This window comes from Cupressus sempervirens, chromosome 3, assembly GCF_028749045.1.
Source record: "Cupressus sempervirens isolate cs-2001-9-10 chromosome 3, ASM2874904v1, whole genome shotgun sequence".
NCBI classification, from domain to species: domain Eukaryota; kingdom Viridiplantae; phylum Streptophyta; class Pinopsida; order Cupressales; family Cupressaceae; genus Cupressus; species Cupressus sempervirens.
In genome coordinates this window covers 131,871,143-131,895,271 of record NC_143120.1, presented here as the reverse complement: position 1 = coordinate 131,895,271, position 24,129 = coordinate 131,871,143, and positions in this window count along the sequence as shown.

Sequence of the window (24,129 nt, the reverse complement as noted above, 5' to 3'; positions counted from 1 at the left end):
CACACTATTGATGATATGATCTTCATGGTGATTCTTTACAATATACATTGGTGTTCTTTTCTCTTCTCTAGGTTTCCTTCTAGCTTCATCTTCAATCTATACATGTAGCTCATTATCCAATCCAAAGATTTCTCTTGTTTTGCATTCATTAGTCTCTAACTTATGCTAGCTTGATTTTCATCAGAATTATAATCAAGTATTCTTTCTTGCACCTAAAAATTTTCATCAACCTTCACATTTACACTTTCAAATATTGTCCTTGATTGAGCTTATTATAACATCTATATGCTTTTCTCTTAGTAAAATAACCAAGAAATATACCTTTATCACTTCTAGGATCAAATTTCCTCATATCGTCTTCTATTTTGATATAACATTTGCTTCCAGAAATTGTAAAGTATTTCATAGTAGGTAAATGACCAAATCATAACTCATAAGGAGTATTACATGTCCCTTGTTTGATCCAAACTTTTTTCATAGTGTATACTATTGTGGTCATTTCTTTATTTCCAGTAGACATGTGCTACATTACCTTCTAGCATCATTACTCTAGCTACTTCACTCATTATTATGTTCCTCCTTTTTGCTATACCATTTTTTGTGGACTTTTAGAGTGAAACACATCTTCTAATTCCATTGTCTTTATAAAAGTTGTTAAACTAATTTGATGTAAATTCTCCTCTTCTACCATATCTCAAACATTATTCATTTTCAACTTTAGCCTTGAATATCTTAAACTTGTCAAAAAAAATTGATTTTTCTCTTAAAAAAGCAACCCATCTTTTAGCACAAGTGTGATTCCAAATAAAATCAGCTCAAAATATGAGAATTTCATCCTTCCCTTCAATCCTTATGCAACACTTTCTAAATCTCTTTCCTTATGCAACTTACCACCATTATTTTTACCTTTTTCCTTAATTCCCCAACCCCATTCATTGCATCAAGTATCACTAACTCACAATTGTCTCTCCTTCCAAAACTTCATATATCTTAATCCTAACCCCTACTCCCTCTTGTATTAGATATCAATGCACCCTCTAATTTCAAGTATCTCTAGAGCTCATATCTTTCTCACTCCAAAATATAATATCTTTGAAGATCAATTTGCATTATCTTATTTCTTTTCTCATCTATGACCATGGAAATTTATATCCACTCACATCTTAGCATCCTTTCATCCCATTCATTGAAACCTTAACTCCATACCTTTGGAAAACATAATATTGAGATACCAAAAGAAAATAAATTTAAGAAATGTCTTCCTAATTCCTTAGTCCCTCTACTATTATTTTGTTTAGGTATGCATTTCCTTAAAGCCTCATATTTACACATACATTTTTGTCGACTTGTACCATTGAAACAAGAGACATCATCCATTAAAATGTATGACCAAGGATGTCATTAATGGGACTCAATTTTAATGTAACAAATTGATGGGAAACTAAAAACTTATTATTAAAGGCATGCACCTATTCTAGGTTTGCAACTTCTATATAAGGTGGACAACTTCATTATTTTTTATTTGCTTACTATTTGTATCAATATGTCACTTATGTTCAACTATTAGATGAGGACCAAATCCCTTAGGTTCAAGGGATTGATATGTGAGAACCTAATGGTTTCCAAGAATTCGAATTAAGGATGAAAACTCTTTCAATCCTTGAGGGTAGCATCATGTGAAGGTTGTGTCTATGTTTTAAGTTTAGTATTAAAAGGTTTGGGAGGTTTTAACATTTGGGTTTTTTTCAAAACATAATTAAGATTGTTATAGAGTAAATTCGCTTTGTATTTATTAGAAACAAAGATATGTTTAAGTGAAACACTTGGTTCTAAACAATATTACATGTATAAATACTATATACATATTGTGGGTGTATATGAGCAATGTTAGTATGCTATTAGAAACCAAATTTAAATAAAGCTTCTACAAACTAAACAAAATTCATAAACTTCAAGATAGAATAAGATGAGCTCTCAATTGAGAATATGAGCCATTAATGGACTCTCTCAATAAGAAGCTCTCTTGTTGAGTAGCTTTATCTAAATGGACAGGATGTATGCTCAATTTGCTTCCAAAAGCTTCAATGGATGATTGTGGATTTTTGGTGTGGAGAGATGGCTTTAGTATGGATTTGGCTCTCAAAATAGCATTATAACTTTACTTCATGGATTGTGTTATTTTGCAAAGGGGAAGGATCCAATTTATAGGCAAGAGGCTTGAGGGATTGAGGGCTAAGATGCAAGGATGGGAAAAAGCTCATGGAGGGCTTAGATTGCATGAGAGGAGAGCACATGGATTGTGCTTCCTTATAGCCAATCAAGGAGTGACACATGTCACATGGTGAGAGGATGGAGGAAAGGGCAAGGATGAGTTAACAAAGGAGGCTCAAGAGATAAAATCTTCATAAAGACCCGCATAATGACTTGTAAGAGCAATAAAAGGGCTTGTAAGAGTCATTTATGACCTAGTGGACTTCATAAAGTTTTATGGTTGAGATATTTTGAGGGTGATGAGAGAAAATTCGACTTGAACTTGATTAGGAAGGTTCTAAGCTTGCTTAGGCTTGTGCAAATGATTAGAGGATGGATTAGGATGGTTTAGGATTAGCTTAGGGATAGGCAAGTGGATGGCATTTAATGAGGGTGGGTGAAGGAGGAGAGATTTGTTAACTTTGGCTTGGGTTAGTAATTCTTAACCCATGTTTAGGGAATGTGACAAGGTTAGGAGGGGATTAGGATTAGGTTTAAAGACATCTTCTAGAAGAGTCTAGATTTTGGATGAGGATAAAGACTTCTAGAATAGTCTAGAATTTCTTAGGATGAGGATGAAGACTTTCTAGAAGAGTCTAGAATTTCTTAGGGTGAGGATAAATTAGATTTTTAGGAAATAAATAAAGTTTTATTTATTTCAAGGGTTTGGGTTGAGGAGATATTTATTAAAACTTTTTTAATAAACATGAGTATTAATATTTAATTTTAATTAAATATTTTGAGTTGGGGTTAGGGGTAGGAAATGATGAGATTAGCCTTTAATTGAAATTAAAGAAGGATTAGAAGATTTTGGAAGAGGTTATTGGTCATAAGGAAATTGGCCAAGTTTTGGAAAAAAAATAAAATTTTTATTTATTTTAGGATTTTTGGTCAATTTATTAATTAAATAATTAATAAATAAGGAAATAATGTTTAAATAAGATTTAAACATTTTTGGGAGGGATTTCTTAATTAAATATTTTTAATTAAGATAAAAGGATTTAATGGCATAAAAATTAATTAATTAATTAATTAAATAATTAATTAATTAATAAATGATGATGTCATCGGGAATTTTTCAGAAAATGAAAATACTTTATTTTCTAAAGGATTTTTAGGTGTCTACATTTTGCCCCTCTTTGATGTGATGCCGCAAGTGGCATGACATCAAAGATAAGAAAATAAGATGCCCAAGGCTAGAGCAGAAGAGGAGAGAAAGGACTATGAGATGCCCCCTCAAGAAGGCAGCGGGGAGAGAAAGCGAGGCTTGGTGGCTTCTTGAAAAATACAAGAATCTGGGATGAGCAAGGAGACTCAAATTGGATTAAGAGAAGAGGTTTAGTTAGCTCAAACTCTTACTATGGGAGAATGATAAAGGGAGAATCAGAGGCACAAGAGGAAGCAAGCTTAAGATCTCAGGGATTGCAGAGGATGAAGGAGCAGAGCGCTATAAAAAAGAATCTAGGATAGGGAGATGGATGAGGGGATTATAAGGATGATGCAACAGGATTTCAAAGATTTAGATTGGCGGAAGATGGGTTTCAGAGATCCCTAGGACTAGGATTGTGGATCTCGAAAGATGAGGCTTGGTGGGTTGATTTGGATTGGTGGATCCCTAAGACTAGGATTGTGGATCCCTAAAGCTAAGAGTGATGAGTGATTCAAAGAGATACTGATGCATCAGCTGGGGTAGGAGAGACGGATGCTGGATATGGATGGGGGATAATGGAGATGAAGGAAAACCATTGAAGCTTTTTGAGCAGGGGGATACTTCAAAGAGAAGTACCACCATGTAGTTGAGCACTAGATTTGCTATAGGACTATTGGTTAATTTCCAAGGTTACCAAGAACATCAAGGCCTTTTCACCAACCGTCCAAAGGACTGACAAACTAACTCAAAACAAACACACAAGGATTGCCCCAGCATCACACATGAATCCTAGAGGAAGCAGCGTGGAAACGACACTGGAGAACCCACAAGTAGAAAAGAAAAACAAACGAAAGACCTGATCAAGACCTTACGCTCTAATTGCCCCATTCGCAGCATACCATGATATGGAAGATCATGGCAACCTTGAGGAGGGAACAAGGAGATTGCTTGGAAAAGATACTTCAAGACCCAAAAGGGAAGATCCCAAATCAAAAGAAAGTGAAAATCCAAAAGAGAGCCGTTTGCCAACGAGATGGGTAGGACAAGGCACTAACGGACCAAGATCAAACATGAGGAAAGCTATATCCTGCAAGGACCTATTGGAGAGCACCGAAGCTGGTGGATTTGGATGAGTGATGCATCTGGCAAGCTGAACTAAGAAAGATAACACTTTGGTGATAGGAAATCTAGCTAAAGGATGCGTTGGAATAGCTAACCAAGATGTGTGATGGGTGCAAGATGCTGATCAAGGACGAACTGACATGAATGCTGGATAGATACAATGGTACTAAGTTAAAGAGGATGTACAAGCTGATGGACCAAGATATGTTACAAATGTACAAGTTTGTTCATGTTTTGGTTTTTGTGAGATGGAAATGTTTGTGAAGGATGGGATGTCTATAATAGGTGATAGGTGGATAGGTAGATGGTTTGCGAAAAGCTTAAGGAAAATGGAATTCTTTGGGTGCATGTGATAGGATACAAGCTAGGATACAAGATTATCTACAATTTGGAGTATGGTACAAGCTTTGGACAAGATTTGGATATACAAGGTATGGTACAAGATTTACAAGGTATAATACAAGCTTTGGTACAAGATTTACAAGCTGTACAGGAGGTATTTACAAGCTTCATCAGATTTTGGATATTTGGTTGGAACACCAAGGGAACAAGCAAGTGTGTCTTATGGGATGGTGGGTAAATGGATGAGGGATAGGATAGTGATAGATAATGGATTAGTCTTTAGTACACAAGGCACCTGAATTACCAGGTTTTCACCAAGGTACCTATCCAAGGTGCTTGAATTGCCAAGTTTTCACCATTGGACGCTTGTTTCTCTTTACTATTTTTTTTCTTTTGTATTTTTCAAAAGCCTGGTATACCAAGGATCTTCAAGCATAGAACTTCTTGAGATGAATGATGTTAGTAGGATCATTCAAGAGTTCTCCTTCTGGTGTAGATAACTGATAAGCTCCAGAGCCAAAGGAAGCAGTGACAACATAAGGACCAAGCCATGTAGGTTCAAACTTGCCTTTCTTTTCTCGATCTGCTTGGACTTTCATGTTTTCTTTAAGGACCATGTCACCTGGCTGAAAGTGTCGTGGAAGCACCTTCTTGTTGAAATTCCTTTTGAGACGAGTTTGATAGACTGTGAGATGATCATAGGCTTTTTGTCGCTTCTCGTCTAAGAGATCTAGCTGGGTGAGCCGAGCTACTCTATATTCTTCATCTGATATTTGCCCTTGCAAAGATATGCGCAAGGAGGGAAGTTCAACCTCTATAGGTAGTACTGCTTCGGCACCATAGACTAGGGAGTATGGAGTTGTGCCTGTGGATGTACGAAAGGAAGTTCGATAGGCCCATAGGGCTGGATTTATTTGTAGGTGCCAATCACGACCGGAATCATTGACAACTTTCTTTAGAATTTTGAGGAGGGTTTTGTTAGTTGCCTCTGCCTGGCCGTTACCTTGTGGGAAATATGGGCTAGAAAAGCGGTGATGGATACGGAGGGAAGTGCATAATTCTTCCATGTTGAGATTTTCAAAGTTACCTCCGTGGTCAGTGAAGATGGTGGATGGGATGCCGAAGCGGCAAACAATGTGGTACAAGATGAACTTGGAGACCTGAACTCCTGTAGCTGAGACTAGGGGGACTGCTTCCACCCATTTAGTGAAATAGTCTGTAGCTATTATTATCCATTTATGTCCATCAGATGAGAGGGGTGTGATAGTTCCAACTAGATCAAGGCCCCAACAAGCGAAAGGCCAAGGTGGTGCAATAGGTTGTAGATCCTGTGCTGGAGCGTGCACAAGATTTGCATGTTGCTGACATGGGAGACACTTTCTGACAAAGTCACAGGAGTCTTCTTCAATGGTAGGCCAATAGTAGCCTGCTCTAAGGATTTGTCACGCTAGGACAATACCACTCGTGTGGGCACTGCAAAGTCCAGAGTGTACTTCCTTTAACACCATCACGGCCTCATTTTGGTCTAAACATCGAGAGAGAGTATCGTGATAACCCCGACGATATAGGGTATTGGCTATGATAACATAGCGGGATGATTTTCGGATGAGGTTCTGGCATTGGGTACGTGTGAGGTGAGGGGATATGATACCATCGTTAAGGTAAGCGTGAATCTCATGGTACCAAGGGGATTGGGAACCAACCAAGATACAAACACAGTTTGAATCCTCATTCGCATAGGCGGGTGTGAGGAGCTGCTCCACTAAAAACTCATACTGTGTAGCTGCTTGGGGAATTTCCAAGAGCGAGCCTATAGTAGCCATAGCATCTGCTGCTTTGTTCTGTATTCGAGGCACTTGTGTAAACTGAAGCTTTGTAAAATGTTGGGTTAGCTGATCAACTAGCTCTTTGTAGGGTAATAGCTTTTCATCTTTGGTTTGATATTCGTTTAGGGCTTGCTTGATGATGAGCTGAGAATAGCCAAAGATTTGTAGCTCAACAATGTTCCATTCTACAGCTATCTTTAATCCTGCTATGAGGGCCTCATATTCAGCTATATTGTTGGTGCTAGGGAATTGTAGCTTGAAGGCTTTTGGAATGTAATCTCCTTGAGGTGTGACCAACAATATTCCTGCCCCTGATCCATGAGATGTGTATGAGCCATCAAAATAAAGTTTCCATGGGGGTTGTTCTTCAATTAGACAGATATGCTCATCTGGAAATTCTGTGATCAACGGATAAGCATCTATTAGAGGTGCATCAGCTAGGTGATCTGCTATAGCTTGCCCTTTGATTGCCTTTCTATCCACATACTGGATGCCAAATTCACTAAGGAGCATAACCCATTTGGCCAAACGGCCTGTAAGTGCTGTTCTAGAGAGCATATACTTGAGAGGGTCAATCTTGGAGACTAGTTGGATGGTATGACTTAGCATGTAATGGCGAAGCTTTTGAGTTGAGAAGACAACTGCCAAACAAGATTTTTTCATAGGAGTGTAACTGAGTTCATAACCAACTAGGGTTCTACTGATGTAGTAGATGGCTCTTTCTCTTTTGTAGTCATCAAGCTGTGCTAGAAGTGCCCCTAGAGCAGTAGGTGTTGCTGATATGTACAAAATTAGGGGACGACCAGGAATTGGTGGAACCAAGATAGGGGGATTGATGAGATACTGCTTGAGATGGTCGAAGCTGTGCTGACATAAAGGATCCCACTTGAAGTTCTCATCCTTCTTTAGTAAATGTGAAAATGGTGTACACTTATCTGCAAGCTGGGAGATGAAGCGCCGAACAGATTGGAGCTTTCCTTGAAGAGAGCGAAGTTGTCGCAGTGTCTGGGGAGGAGGCATGTCTAAGATAGCCTTGACCTTCTTGGGGTCGATCTCTATACCTCATTTAGAAACTATGAAGCCTAGAAGCTTGCCAGATGTGACCCCAAAGACACATTTCTTGGGATTCAGCATGAGATGATATTTGGCTAACCTATCAAAGACTTTCTCCAGGTCAGCAAGATGATCCATGAAGGTATGAGACTTGACCAAGATATCATCCACATAATCCTCCAAAATGCTATGGATGAGATCATGAAAAATGGCTGTCATAGCTCTTTGATAGGTAGCCCCAGCATTCTTTAGGCCAAAAGGCATCATGTTGTAGCAAAAGGTTCCCCAAGGGGTAGTGAATGCTGTCTTATGTTGATCCTCTTCTGTAATCTTGATTTGATTATACCCAGAAAATCCATCCATGAGGGACAAAATTTCATGTCCAGCTGTAAGATCTACAATCATATCTATGTTGGGCAAGGGAAAATCATCTTTTGGACAAGCTTTGTTAAGATCTCTAAAATCAGTGCAGATTCTGATGTCACCGGAAGGTTTAGTGACAGGGACCATGTTGGAGATCCACTCTGAGTAGTCGATAGGTCAGATAACCTTAGCAGCTAACATTCTTTCTAATTCAGCTTTGACCAATAATGCCACCTTGGGGTGCATTTTTCTAAGCTTTTGTCTGACGGGCTTGATCTTTGGATCAACTGCAAGATGATGAACTACAAGCTTTGGATCAAGTCCTGGCATGTCCTGATATGACCATGCAAATCGGCCAATGTTCTCTCTTAAGACCTCAAAGAGGAGGTCAGCTTGGTCTTGTGATAGGGATGCAGCAATGTGAACAAGTCTGGGGATCTCTGAAGAACCAATGTTGACTTCTCGAGTATCCTCAATTAGAATAGAAGACACCTCTGGTCGATTATCTTGAGGAGGCAATGCTAAATCCTCATGTTCTTCTGGGTTTTCTTGTTGAGGGGTTCTCTTCATTGCCTTAGCTAGTCTTAGATTCACCTTAGTTCTAGTTTTGGGTGTATCAGAACTAGGTTGGGGATTCTCTCCAAAAAACCCCTTGGGATCTAGCTTGTAGATATAGGCAGAATCTGGCTTTGTTTTCTTGTGAGGAGTTTCAGCTCCCATGAATCTTAGAAGTGCCTCCTCTGATGTGAACTCATCGATGTGTATGAGACTTGGTTGGTCCCAATCTATGAGTTGTGGATGGGCGAGTGGTAGGTCAATGAGGTGGATGGATAGTTCTTGGAGAACAGAGTCTCTGAGGGAGATTTGGTCTAGGATATCGTCGTAGGCTCTCTTTTCAACTTCCTCAGGAATGTCTTCGATTTCGACAAGGTTGCGGTGAATGTTCGAAAAAGCATGACCATTCTCATTGGTGCCCCCAGTTGTGGGTATGCCAAAGCCAAGACCTGACTTCGATTCCCACTTGTGTGCGTCGATGGGGCACTGCATGCCTCTTTCTTCTGGTCCTAGACCACCACCTTGATAGTTCCATTTGTCAGTGATGAGCTTATGTTCTTGGGGATACTTTTGGCTGAAGTGATCAAGGCGTGCTTGATTTCTTTGAGGTGCATCCTTATGTAACCATTTGTTGATATCTGGAGTGAGCTCCTCATGAAGAGGGATTTTCGAGGATACAAAGGTTGTTGGGCCAAACTGTTTGTATCGAGGAGGTGGAACCTCCTTAGCTTTGTGATATGTCGGTCGTCCATGGGCATGTGGATCAAGTGGGAGTGCCCCAATAGCAAATGTATCTAATAGACTATACTCTCCACAACCTTTGTTATTGATCTTCACGGTAGACAGGGTAGAGGCGAGGATGGTTTCTGGGTCATTATAAGTGTGGGATGAGCTGGCGATGGATGTGTCGATATCAATTCCAGGGCAATGGTTTGTATATGAAGCTTCAACTGCATTGCAGTAAGCAAAGGGTTCTGGATCGGCATGGATGGTTACCTCAGTGCCCTGATGCGAAAATTTGACGCACTGATGGTAAGTGGATGGAACGGCTTTCATGGCATGAATCCATGGGCGACCAAGGAGGATGTTAAATGGTAGGTTTAGATCAATAACATGGCAGAGTGTCTCTTGGATGACTGGCCCAACCTTGATTGGCAACAAAATAGTTCCTTCTGTGGTTCTTTCCAAGTTGTCATAAGCTTTGATGGTGATAACCTCACTGATGATATCTGCCTCAGTATACCCAGCTTGTTTTATGAATTTTAGGGTGCAAATATTCAAGGCTGATCCATTATCTATCATTACTCTTTTCACAGCAAAGTTGGATACCATGATGGCTATGCGAAGCGAAAGGGTGTGATCTGGCTCGACCACGGGTATGTCGGTGGGTTTGAACGATAGGGCACATGAGGATGAGAGGTGTCCAACAAGATTACGAAAATTAGTAGCATTGATATCAGAAGGGACACGAGATTCTATGAGAGTACTGTCAAGGATGTTCTTGTACACAGGACTAGTGCGAAGAAGGTCTAAAATGGAGATTTGGGCTGGCATGTTCCCAAGGTGTTCCAAGATATTGTACTGGCTTTTTGATGGAGCTGATGGTGTTGGTGTAACAGGTGGGCCTGCGATGTTAAATCAAGCTCTTCGAGTGGTGACTGCACACTCATTATTTGGTCCTTGAATATTGATAACATTGACGGAAGGCTCTTTCTCGGATATACAACCTATAAGGCTACCATAGTCTATATAGGATGAAGTGTGGTCATTGTTCTTCCCATGCTGTTGGTTTGGCTGACGGTTGTTGGTGTTGTTGTTGTTGGTTTGGATAGGTGCTTTTCCAGGATTTTGGTTGTGGTGTGGAGGAAAAGCATTTTGATAGATCTGTAAGCCTGCATTGGGAGAGGTTTGGGCACCAACAGTGATTTCCTTCCGATCAATGAGGTCCTGCACATAGTCTTTCAGTTTCATGCATCTGAGGGTAGTGTGACCTTTTACCCTATGAAATTTGCAGTACTCATTATCTTTGTACCATGCAGCTTTGGATTGGCTTGGGTCAATTTGCTGGGTAGGAGGAAATTTGATGAGGTTTTCTTTGACTAATTTCTCAAAAATGACATCCAATGGCTCACCAAGGGGTGTATAGTTTCTAGGTGTAGGTTGGAATCTAGGCTTTTGTCCTGCAGCTACATTGATGGCATTAGCTTGATTGCTAGACCCTTGAAAGTTGGGTCTTGGAGTGTGGTTTTGATAGCTTTGGTTATTCTGTTGTTGGTAGTTGATAGCTTGTTGATTTTTTGGTTGATATGGTGGGTTGGACTGGTTGTGAGAAGGACCAACAATATTCACATGTCTGGTGTCAATGACGCCATCTGTTGCAACGTGCTTATTTTTGTTCCAATACCTAGACTTGTCATTGGAATGTGATTGATTTTGGTTGGCTTCCTTGTAAAGCTTGACCACACCATCTTTAATGAGTCCTTGCTCAAGGATCATTCCTTTCTCTTTGATATCTTTGTAGGTTTGCAAACAGTTCATGGTCATGTGGTGAGCCAAGCTAGGATGGGCATTATCAATAAACATTTTCACAACATGGCGTTCTGGCAAGGTGCAGGATATGCGGGTGGTAAGGGTTTGCCATCTTTGCAGGTATTCGGCAAGGCTTTCTCCACATTTTTGCTTGGTGTGGACAAGATCAACTATTGATAGCTCTGTTTCAACAAGATGGGCATATTGGGCTACAAATGCCTCAGATAATTCAGCAAAGTTTTTAATTGTACCATAGGGGATTCTATAAAACCATTCAAGAGCTGGTCCAGCTAAGCTTTTGGGAAAAAGGCGCAAGAGGAAGACATCATTGTATGCTACATCCTGGCAGTGCATGTAAAATTCTTTGATATGTGTGACAGGGTCTCCTTTTCCTCTGAATTTGTCAAATTTGGGTACCTCAAAGTGTTTGGGAAATGGTGTCATGGTAATGGCTCTGTCAAATGGGTAAGGACACACATTCTCAAACTTGAATGTCTTCGGATCATTCCCTTCTTGGATGGCTTTCAGAGCTATCTTCATTTGCTCCCATTCTGAATTGATAGGTGATGGCTGGGGTGCCCCCAATGTAGGAGTGCCTTGAGGTAGGTATGTACTAGATGGGGCCACTGAATATGGATGGCTATGAGGGATTTGCTGATAGGGATTGTACATTGTTTGGGCAGCTGCATGGTGGATGACAGGTTGCTGAGGGGGAGGTGGCACATATTGCTGCATGTGCTGCGAGGCTTGCTGTTGATATGGGATTTGAGGTTGGGATTGAGGAACATAAGCTAGCTGTGGGATAAATGGATTGCTTTGTGGAGGTAAGGTATAAGATGGTTGAGAGGCTTGGGGAAAGGATCGAGGGGCTTGTGGGGTTTGACCAATATATGTGGGTTGTGCCCCCATTTGGGATGGTATTTGCAAATAATTGGTGGTTGGCTGGGGTGGTGGATTACCTCCTAGAAGTGGCATTGAAAAGTAGTTGGTAATTGGAGGTAATGGATTAGTTGGTGGTGGAGGTGGTGGGAATTGAAAGCTTGGGAATGGAACTGATGGGGTTTGATAGCTTTGTGGTTGGATTTGGAAGCTTGGTAGAGTGGTGGCAGGGGCTGGGGTCACTTGGGAGCTTGGTAGAAAATTGGTAGTAGCTTGTGGGATTTGATAGCTTTGTGGAGTGAGGGTAGTAGCTTGTAGATTTGTGGCTAATGGTATTGAGCTCCCAAGACCTAATGGAAATGATGGGATTGTGTGTTGGGCTGCAGTGAACAAGCTGGGGGTGATGAAAGGTTGATTACTTGGCCCCATGGGTGGCATCCCTGTTGTATATTGCTGAGGTTGGCCAAAGATGCTAGCACTGATTTGGGAGATGGGTGGATTTGGAAGGCTGGGTTGGGGAGCAGCAGCAGCAATAGTGAAGGGGGTGAACGGTGAGCTGTTTTGGGTAAAGGGGGTTTGGAGCGGAGAGGTATGAACCAAGGATGGAGTGGTGGTGGCTGGGTTGGCTTGCAGCATGGAGATTTCAACTTGGGTGGATGATGGTATGTTTGGGTCTGTTGGATCATATGGATTGGCTGGAAGCTCTTCTTTTGGCATATATTGAGGATAATTTGGATCATAAGAGCCTATGGGTGGTGGTAGCTGCCCAAACAATGGGTGAGATGGATCTGATAATGGAGGGGGTCTTCCAAAGTCAAAGGTTCCTACATTTTCCCTTCGAAAATTAGCCATGATTGTCTCTTTGTTCTTGTCTATAATGACATTTACCAATACTGCATTTCCTGGTTGGTTCATGAAAGCTTCAATGTCAGTACGTGATGGCATAGCTTTCTCTGCACTGAAGGATGGATGAGTGCTCAAGGGGGGTGAGGCTGTTCGATCCAAATGATAGGGCTCCATTGTTTCTTTCTTCTTGGCTAAGCGAGTGATGGGTGGCATGAAAAATGCTCTTAGGGATGAGATGCAATAATGCTGATGGATGCAAAAGGGGGAAGGCTTCTCTATGCAAATGATTTCCTAGGTTAAGGAAAAGCTATATGACAAAACCTAAGGAGGATTGGGTTGGAGATTCTAACTTCAAAGATATGTTGCCAAAGCACGAAAGGTCTGCTTTCCTATGTGTAAGCTTGGTGGTGATTGTGTCAACTTAAGGATAGACTGATGATCCTTTAGGAAGAACACGAGATTGACCACTTGTGGATCCCAACCTTTAGCTCAAGGTGATGAGGGATAACAAGTGACAAAGCTGGATCACCCTAGACAAAGCTCTGTCAAAGGGATAACCTTGGTGAGATTGATGGATTTGGAAGATTTTAGGAGTGGCAAACTTTTGGCAAAAGTGACAACAATTGTGAAGGCTTGGATGTGAGGTTTTGATTGCTGGCTAGATGGTTTGATTCTAAATGAGATGGATGAGCTAATAATGCTTAAGGGGTAACCTAAGATGGCTGGCTTTTCTACAAAAATGACTCTAAAGTGAAGCTTATCCAAGAAGATGTGGAGAAACAAGGGTGTCTAATCATAGAAATCATGCCTAGTTGGTAAGGCATAAGCAGGATTAACTCCTGGATGTTGGCTAAATTTGATGGTGCGCTCTAACTAGGCCTCTTGAAGTGTTTCATTGGTAGCTTTTGCCTCTACTTTGTGGAGTTTGGCAATTCGTGGGCTTGGTGTTATTTCTTTTCTCTTGGCTGAAAGTTCTTGGTATGCTAGAGATGGTTTGAGTTTAACTTTGTGGAACTTCTGTTTGGGTTTGGGTTGCTCTGACATCAATTTCTGAATTTGCTTGGCTTTGAGAGATCTTGGTTGTTTTGCTTCAACTCATTCAACTTCTGGAATAGGCAGTGACTACACTAAGTATGCCCTAAGCTAGGATTGGCCAAGTTTGGCAAACATTCATTCAACAAATAAAAGATCAAGCAATAGATAGAAACAACCAGATAGAAGTTTTTGATTCTCAGAAAGTGATACTTGCGCCAAGGAGTGTGTATGTTCTACAAATGTTTCGATCAGTCACCTAAAACACATTAACATCCTAGATGGTTGTCTACAAGGCTGACAGTTAGTTTAGCTAAGGAGTCCTCGATATACCCAAGGTACGTGAGGCCCAAATCCGTAGATGAGACCAAAAAGATGTCACACAGCCGAGAGGAGCGGTAACCCACTTCTCCTCTTTCACTTCTCAAGGGTATAAAGTTCCTTGAGGCTTAGCCCGAGTGACAAAATCTTGATCCCAAGAGAGGTGTCTTTCGATTCACCTTCTGATTCTTATACTCCACCAGAACGCTGGAGTTGAGGTCGTCCAAGGGGTGATGAAATCCCCAAGCAGGCCTCCTAAAAAGAAACAAGGTTTTGGATCCTAATCTTATGCACCCAAGATGGCCTCGAAAGACGACAAGGGGAGAGAAGACTTGGATGACCTTGGGCTAAAAAACACATTTGTTCTTTTACCAACTGACGCTTAAGTTTTCTGATCTAGACTTTGCAAGCACTCATGTTTAAGATACAATGTTTATTCCAACTTGAAGCGCCAACAAAAGTAAATCGATCGAAGAATGAAAACAATAAGAAGAGTTAGGGTCAACAAAAGAAAACTCGCGCGCCCAGAGGCCCTCCACGTCAAGTATCGATTAATTTTCTTTAAGGCATTCAAGATTGAGTGTGAGTTTGTTTTAAGCCCAAAACAAAAGTGTGTGAGATTCGATTTCAAGCGCGCGCCCGGAGGCTCTCCACGTCAGTTGTTGTTCAATTTTAGTGCCCAAACTTGAAGTGTGATCAATTTAATCTAGAGTTTTGATCATTTAAGAATTTTGATAAAGTTAAAGCAAAAATTCAAAGACCAAGTGAGTGAGTTAGATTGTGGAACATTTAACACCTTTTTCAAGTAGACCCATCCCCATAAATGGCGCTGAGATTGCAACCAATGGTTAATATTTGATGGGTGATTAGAAAAGAGGTGAGTCCAAGGAACTACTCAAATTGATTTTTGCAAATTTGTATTTTAACTTAACAAGGTTTCTTAAATGTCCAAAAATCAAACTTTACCTAGATTGCATGTGGAAAAGAGATTTGTTTTGTTCAATTTTTAGAAGCTCCAAATGAAGTGTTTGATATTGCAATAGTTAATTGATCCTTAGAATTCAAGATTGGATTTGTTGTTTTAACCATGCATTCAAAGAAAATTTGATTTTAATCCATGGCATTCAAGAGTGATTTTAGCAACATGCATTCAAAGAAAAGTGGTTAAACATTCAAGTGTTTTCTTTTGAGCATTCAAGATTGAGATTTTGTGTGTTGTTTTAAGAACTTTGAAGTGCTTTGTTTTAACCTTAGATCATTCAAGATTGTTTTGGACTCAAAAGTGAAAATGACTCTTTGGACTTTGGTTTTCATTCAAGATTTTGTGTTCTAGTTTGCATATTTTAAGCCCAAAAATGATATTCCTAGATTGTTTTGATGCATGAAAATCCTAAGAAACATTCAAGATTTTGCAATAAGACATTTGTTTGGAACAAATAACAAAAGCTTTTTGGACAATTTTTGGCAACCATTTAGGACTCTTAGTTTTTATGAGATTTTTTAAAAGAACTTTAGTGTGCACTTAGTATTGATTTTGAACCTTTTGAAATGGAAACTTGAAGTTCTTTTTAAATTCCCAAAAATGAAGTGTTCCTAATTTTGCATGAATGTATCTAAAATCTTGATGTTGCAAGGATGCAAATGATTAGATTGGTTTAGTTTCACTTGTTAAAAGATTTTTTCTTTTTTGCAAATTTTTAATTTTTCAATGGATTTAAGTATGATTTGGGGGTTCATTTTAAGCACTAAAAAGAAGTGTGTATGATTTTGCTTTCTTAAAAAAAAATGGCCAAGATCTCCCACAAGAAGAAGAAGAAGAAGTAGATGGAATAAGAAGAATATAGACAAGAAGAAGAAGAAGAATTTCAAGTTCTTTGTCCACCTATAAGCTTGAAAAATCTGCAAACACTATGAGATAGATTATGAGTTCCTTTGTCTTCTTCATGCTCATGTGGACCTACAAAACCAATTTATACAATCCTACCAATCACAAAAATAAGAAAAATTAGCCAAAATCAGCAAATGACATACAAAACTTGACTAAAAAAGCTAATGAAGATGACCCATGCGGGGTCCCACCGGGCGTGCCAAAATGTATATGAGCAATGTTAGTATGCTATTAGAAACCAAATTTAAATAAAGCTTCTACAAACTAAACAAAATTCATAAACTTCAAGATAGAATAAGATGAGCTCTCAATTGAGAATATGAGCCATTAATGGACTCTCTCAATAAGAAGCTCTCTTGTTGAGTAGCTTTATCTAAATGGATAGGATGTATGCTCAATTTGCTTCCAAAAGCTTCAATGGATGATTGTGGATTTTTGGTGTGGATAGATGGCTTTAGTATAGATTTGGCTTTCAAAATAGCATTATAACTTTACTTCATGGATTGTGTTATTTTGCAAAGGGGAAGGATCCAATTTATAGGCAAGAGGCTTGAGGGATTGAGGGCTAAGATGCAAGGATGGGAAAAAGCTCATGGAGGGCTTAGATTGCATGAGAGGAGAGCACATGGATTGTGCTTCCTTATAGCCAATCAAGGAGTGACACATGTCACATGGTGAGAGGATGGAGGAAAGGGAAAGGATGAGTCAACAAAGGAGGCTCAAGAGATAAAATCTTCATAAAGACCCTCATAATGACTTGTAAGAGCAATAAAAGGGCTTGTAAGAGTCATTTATGACCTAGTGGACTTCATAAAGTTTTATGGTTGAGATATTTTGAGGGTGATGAGAGCAAATTCGACTTGAACTTGATTAGGAAGGTTCTAAGCTTGCTTAGGCTTGTGCAAATGATTAGAGGATGGATTAGGATGGTTTAGGATTAGCTTAGGGATAGGCAAGTGGATGGCATTTAATGAGGGTGGGTGAAGGAGGAGATATTTGTTAACTTTGGCTTGGGTTAGTAATTCTTAACCCATGTTTAGGGAATGTGACAAGGTTAGGAGGGGATTAGGATTAGGTTTAAAGACATCTTCTAGAAGAGTCTAGATTTTGGATGAGGATAAAGACTTCTAGAATAGTCTAGAATTTCTTAGGATGAGGATGAAGACTTTCTAGAAGAGTCTAGAATTTCTTAGGGTGAGGATAAATTAGATTTTTAGGAAATAAATAAAGTTTTATTTATTTCAAGGGTTTGGGTTGAGGAGATATTTATTAAAACTTTTTTAATAAACATGAGGATTAATATTTAATTTTAATTAAATATTTTGAGTTGGGGTTAGGGGTAGGAAATGATGAGATTAGCCTTTAATTGAAATTAAAGAAGGATTATAAGATTTTGGAAGAGGTTATTGGTCATAAGGAAATTGGCCAAGTTTTGGAAAAAAAATAATTTTTTTATTTATTTTAGGATTTTTGGTCAATTTATTAATTAAATAATTAATAAATAAGGAAATAATGTTTAAATAAGATTTAAACATTTTTGTTAGGGATTTCTTAATTAAATATTTTTAATTAAGATAAAAGGATTTAATGGCATAAAAATTAATTAATTAATTAATTAAATAATTAATTAAATAATTAATTAATTAATAAATGATGATGTCATCGAGAATTTTTCAGAAAATAAAAATACTTTATTTTCTAAAGGATTTTTAGGTGTCTACAGTGGGTATATCATGTTTAAACTATTTATGGAATCTATTATTCAAATATTTTGGTGGGTAATTTATATCAAAGTACTTTATATGAACATTTAAGCTAATGGTTATTGTTGAGGCATATTATTTAATGGTGTGGTGTGCAAGATTTGAAATATGTGTTCCCAGGGAATTCACCTTTTTCTGTACACCTACAAACTAAAACTTGACTACTTATATGAGCAAGGGAAGTGATTCTCCCTTACTCCAAAGTATTTTTTTATCAATCCATTACAAAATCCTTATTGAAAGTGAAAATATTCAATGCCTAAATTATATTTTGAAATTGTAGGTTATATAATTGGATTACCTTGCATTACTAATTAAGTAACTAGAAATCAATAAACATCGAAACCCAACCCTAGCCTTACAGGAAACATAAGGGAATGCCAAACTCACGTACAATAGTCTCTAACAAATCAAAATTCTAAACACAACACTTTATACCATTATATGGGAGATAAAATCAAATAGTTATAATAGAACAAATCCACATGTACAATTATTGAGTTCATTCGACATGAATTATCAATAATATATATTCAACATGCTTAGCTACTATTTCTACATCAAAATAGATTACACTTTAAGTTTTGAATATTGAGTATAAATGATGTAAGGAGGGTAATGAATAGCTAGGGTTAGAGGCACACCTAACTATTTTTTAGTATGGAGCCTGATCAATCCCTAAGTGGGTGATTGTTAGATTGTGGTGACTGATCAAGCAAGTACTGTACATGCTCCATAATTCCTTGATGAGCTTCAGGTGGGGCTAAGCCTTGAGCAGGGGTTTGGGGGCAGCAACCCCCAATACAACCAAGGTCATCAAGCCAAAGCTGTTAGGGGTTCAGGGGCAAAGCCCCCAATAAATTCTTTTAGGGCTACTGTATTGACATTTTATGGCCGACATGTAACTAATTTTAACCCAAAGCTGCAAAAATACTTGTGTAAAATGGCTTAGGCTTAGGGATTGTTTCATTGTGGGTGATGAGAAAATTTCTTCTTGTGGTAGTATTGAGTTGTAAGGGATTACAGATTGTAATCAGGTTGTAATCATTGGATCGTAATAATATTGGACTTGCTGTTTGGTGGATGTAGCCTAGGGATCAAGTGAACCACATTAAATCTCGGTGTCTCATGTTCTCTTTTGTGTGATCTATTATTTTTTGATATTAATTATATTTGCATGTAATTGTTATTTTTGTCTGAGGTTCAATCCTAACAAGTGGTATCAGAGTGAGGTTATTTTTTCAATTATCCTCTACAGGAAAGTCTCACAATTGAGTGGGGGTCTCATGGTTGAGTGGGAGTGATGATAAATGAGGATAAGCTGAGGGTTGACAAGTTTAATAAGTAGAACTTTATGTTATGGAAAATACAAATGGAGGACTATCTGCATTAGAAGGATTTATGGAAGCTGTTGGAAGAAAATAAGTAAGAACTAGGGAACTATGACAAATGAGGACTGAGAGATTTTAGATAGAAAGACACTTGGAAGCATTCGATTATGCTTGGCATCATCAGTGACATTTAACATTACAAAGTGAAGACAATAGAAGAGTTAATGGAAACCCTAGTGAAATTATATGAAAATCCCTCTGCTTCAAATAAGGTATTTCTCATGAAGCATTTATTTAATATGAAAATGGCAGATGGTGAATCTGTTGTAGATCATTTAAATGAGTTTAATACTATTACTAGTCAGTTATCTTCTATGGGTATTAATTTTGATGAAGAAATTAGGGCTCTCTTGATTTTGTGTTCTTTTATTGAAAGCTATAATGGCTTGGTAATGGTTGTGAATATTTCTATTTCTGGATCTAATACCCTAAAATATGATGATGTGATCAGTGTTATTTTGAGTGAGGAAATAAACCTCAGGGGGATCTACATCAGGAAGTGCTTTGAATGCACGAAGTAGAGGCAAAATGACTAAAAGGGGAAATAATTTTGGAAATTGTGAGAAATCAAGAGGAAAGTCAAAGGGGAAAAGGTATCGATCAAGAGGACCAAATGACTATTCATATTGTGGGAAACTAGGGCATAAGAAGAAAGATTGCTAGACTTGAAAGAGAAGTGAAGGAGATAAACCAGAAGGGAATAGGTAGGCAAATGTGGTAAGTACCAAATCCAAAGAGGATTCTTTGCTTCTATCTTTAGAAAGTGTTGATGATTCATGAGTTTTAGATTCTGGTGCTTCATTTCATGCTACATCTCATAGAGGTTATTTCATTGATTATGTCCAAAGGGACTTTGGGCTTGTTTATTTGGGGTATAATGAACCCTGTCAAATTGTCAGACAAATAGTTGTTGTAGATTTTGATACAATGTTGTGGCACAACAAACTTGGGCACATGAGTGAGAAAGGTATGAAAGTACTTCATTCAAAGATAGTTTTACGAAGTCTGAGATGTGTTAGTATGGATTTTTGTGAAAGTTTTCTATATGGAAAATAAAAGAGAGTGAATTTTGTGAAGACTGGGAAGGAAAATAAAAGTGAGAAATTAGAGCTTGTGCATACAAATGTATGGGGACTGGCTCAGGTATCTTCCCTTGGTGGCTCTCAATATTATGTTACATTTATTGATGATGCAACTAGAAAAATATGGGTTTATTTCCTTAGATATAAATCTAATGTATTTCAAACTTTTAAGAAATGAAAATGTTTGGTTGAAAATGAGACTAGTAGGAAATTAAAATGTCTTAGATCTGATAATGATGGTGAGTATTACAATCATGAATTTGAGGATTATTGCTCCAGTAATGGTATTCATGAACAGAAAATTGTTCCAAGGACTCCACAAGAAAATGGAGTGGTTAAATGCATGAACAAGACTATAATGGAGCGTGCAAGGAGCACGAGGTTGCATGCAAGGTTTCCTTTACACATGTAAGTGGAGGCTATCAATATTGTTGTATATTTGATTAATAGAGGTCCCTCTACTACATTGGGCTGTGGTATTCTAGAGGAAGCATGGACTAGTAAGAAGGTGAGCTATTCTTTTCTCAAAACCTTTGTTTGTCAAGTATATTCTCATATTGATTTTGAAAATAGAACCACGCTAAAAGCTAAGTCAAAGAAATGTGTATTTGTTGGATATGACAGCTTTGGGATTTTGAAAATCATAAAATTTTAAGAAGCAGGGGTGTCATATTCAATGAGAAAGTGTTTTAAAAAAATTTGTTACAACAACATGAGAAGAAAGAAGATGATTATGAAATGCTAAATGATACTCCAAAAGATGGTGTTCCTACAATTTCTCATGATGTGCAACAATTGCAACAAAAAATATCACACACACCAATGAATGTTAGATGATCAACAAGGCTAAGTAGACCTCCAAAAATATTTTCTCCTTCTTTGTACTCTATTTTACTAACAGATGCTAGTGAACCTGAATGTTATGATGAAGTTGTGCAAATGGATACTAAGATTCAGTGGGAGTCTACAATGAAAGATGAAATGGACTCTTTGCTAAAAAATAAGACTTGGGATTTATGCAAGTTGCTTATAGGTAAAAGGGCTTTACAAAATAAATGGTTCACAGGTTGAAAGAAGAGGATGGAGGTAAGAAATTATTTAAAGCTAGGTTAGTGGTAAAAGGGTTTTCACAGAAAAAGGACATTGATTTTGATGAGATATTCTTTCCTATTGTTAGAATGACTTCTATTCACACTATTTTAAGTATTGTGGCTACTGAAGATTTTCATTTGGAGCAACTTGATGTTAGAACACCCTTCCTTTATGGTGATTTGGATATATATATATATATATATATATATATATATATATATATATATATATATATATATATATATATATATATATATATATATGGCACAACCATAGGGATTTGAGGTCAAAGGTAAGGAGAACTTAGTATGTAGATTGAAGAAAAGTTTATATGGCTTGAAGTAAGCACCTTGGCAATGGTATATGAAATTTGACAATTTTATGCATGAGCATGGATATAGTAGGTGTCATTTAGAGCATTGTGTTTACTTTAAGAGGTTGGATGATGACAACTACATTATTTTATATTTATATGTTGATGATATGCTTGTAGCTGGGTCTAACATAGATTACCAAAAACATTATTTCTGATAGAGACAGTAAGTTTGTTGATTATTTTTGCAAGAATTTGTGGAAGAGGATGGATATTGAATTGAAGTTTAGTTCTACATTCCATCCACAAATAGATGGACAAATGGAGGTTTCAAATAGAAGCTTGGGTAATATGTTGAGATTTTTAGTTGGAGATAAGTTGAGTAATTAGGACATGGTATTGGCACAAGATGAGTTTGCATATAACAATTCTATGAATAAGAGTACTAGGAAAACACCTTTTGAGATTGTTATTGGAATGTAACCTAGAGGTATATTAGATTTGAGGGATGTTATTGGTGAAGAGAAAAGAAATGTTGAAGGGGAAATGTTTGTTGATTTTATGAAGTCTTTGCATGAGGAAGTGAAGTTGAAGTTGGAACATAGAAATCAAAAGCATAAGGAGAATGTTGATAAGTCTAGGAGACATCATGTTTTTGAAGTTGGAGATAAGGTGATGGTTCATTTAAAGAAAGCCATATTTCCTATTGGAACATACAGTAAGCTAAAAATGAATGCATTTGGACCTTGTAAGATCTTGAGGAAGTTTGATAGTGGTAATGCTTATGAAGTTGAGTTACCTGATGACATGGATATATCTTCTATATTCAATGTTGTTGATTTACATAAGTATCATGAGTTAGATGATGAAGTTGTTATACTAGATAATTATCCTAAGAAGAAGATTGAAGAGGTTGAACATATATTGGATCTAAGAATTGGTAAAAGAACAAGAAGAAAGGATTACTATGAATATTTGGTGATGTGGAAGAACAAACTAGTTAAAGATGCTATGTGGATTTCTTAGTCTGAGTTGGATTCAACTCAGGCTGTGACATCTCAATGATTTAGGAGAATCATTCTTTCAACCCCAGTTGTCTAATGTAGGAGCATCATGGTTTTCCTTGCTATCATGCTCATCTATATTCATTCTTCCTATTAGTGCCAAGTCCCAGTGGTTACTGGGCTATAGTTGTTGCTAATTTGTTCAATGTTGGCCAAGTTGTTCAGTGTTGGCCGAGTTATTTAGTGTTGGTTGAGTTGTTTAGTATTGCCCGAGTTGTCCAGTATTGACTGAGTGCTTTGGTGGTTGAGCATTCCTTTGTGTGTCGAGTGAACCTAGTGTTTTCTAGTTCTTGGTTCCTTCTTTGATCGAGTTTTTTTGTGATTGGTTCTTAGTTTGAGCCAAATTATGTAATTAATTTGGATCATATATTTAATGTAAGGATCTTGTTTTGGGATGTGTGCAAACCATTGTAAGTTTGACCTTCTATTATGTAATAATCTAGAATCTTCTAAAAGCCATTTTAACAAGCATAAATAGGGATGTTAGGTTTTATGTTAGTATCACTTAGAGAGTTTAGAGTAGATGATCTTGGAGGAGTGAATTAGAGCTGGATCATGGATTTGAATTTATCTTTTGTATTGGTCATAACCCACAATACCTTATAGCTAGGCATGTATGTTGATAACTTGATGAATCAATAAAATATTTGTTGTTCCTTGTAATGCCCTGCCAAGGGATCCAAAGAATTAACCTAAAGTTTCACTAAGTTTGGTAGCATTTTTTTTTTATCAATAAGATTAAACATGAAAGTAAAACCACTCATAACACAGTAGCGAAAGCAATAACAATATTCAACATAACATACATACATAATAGGTTACATTCTTTAAAGATCCCTTAACGTTGAATCACATCTAAATTAACTATTAATGAATCTTTCTAATACAACATCCACATGATATAATAATGAAAATTCCAATGTTCATTAGTTACATTTCTAAATGCTCAATCATCCACTGTACATGCCACAGGGTATGAAAGGCTTAAAAGAATATACATATGTGAAATAAAGTACATCATCTTATTCTAATCCATGATGCAACAAAGTAAAGGTAATCACATGTCATACGTGATACATCATCATAAAAGATAACCATTTATCATCAAACATAATTAACTAAGTGCATGGTTCCTCCCAACCATTAATAGCATCATTAGACCATCGTGGGCCCTAGCCATCCCTCTGTGCTTAAGATTCCAAATCATCGAAGAGATCGTTGGTATTATCAAATAGGAATGTTACTCCTAAAAACATACTACATCATAT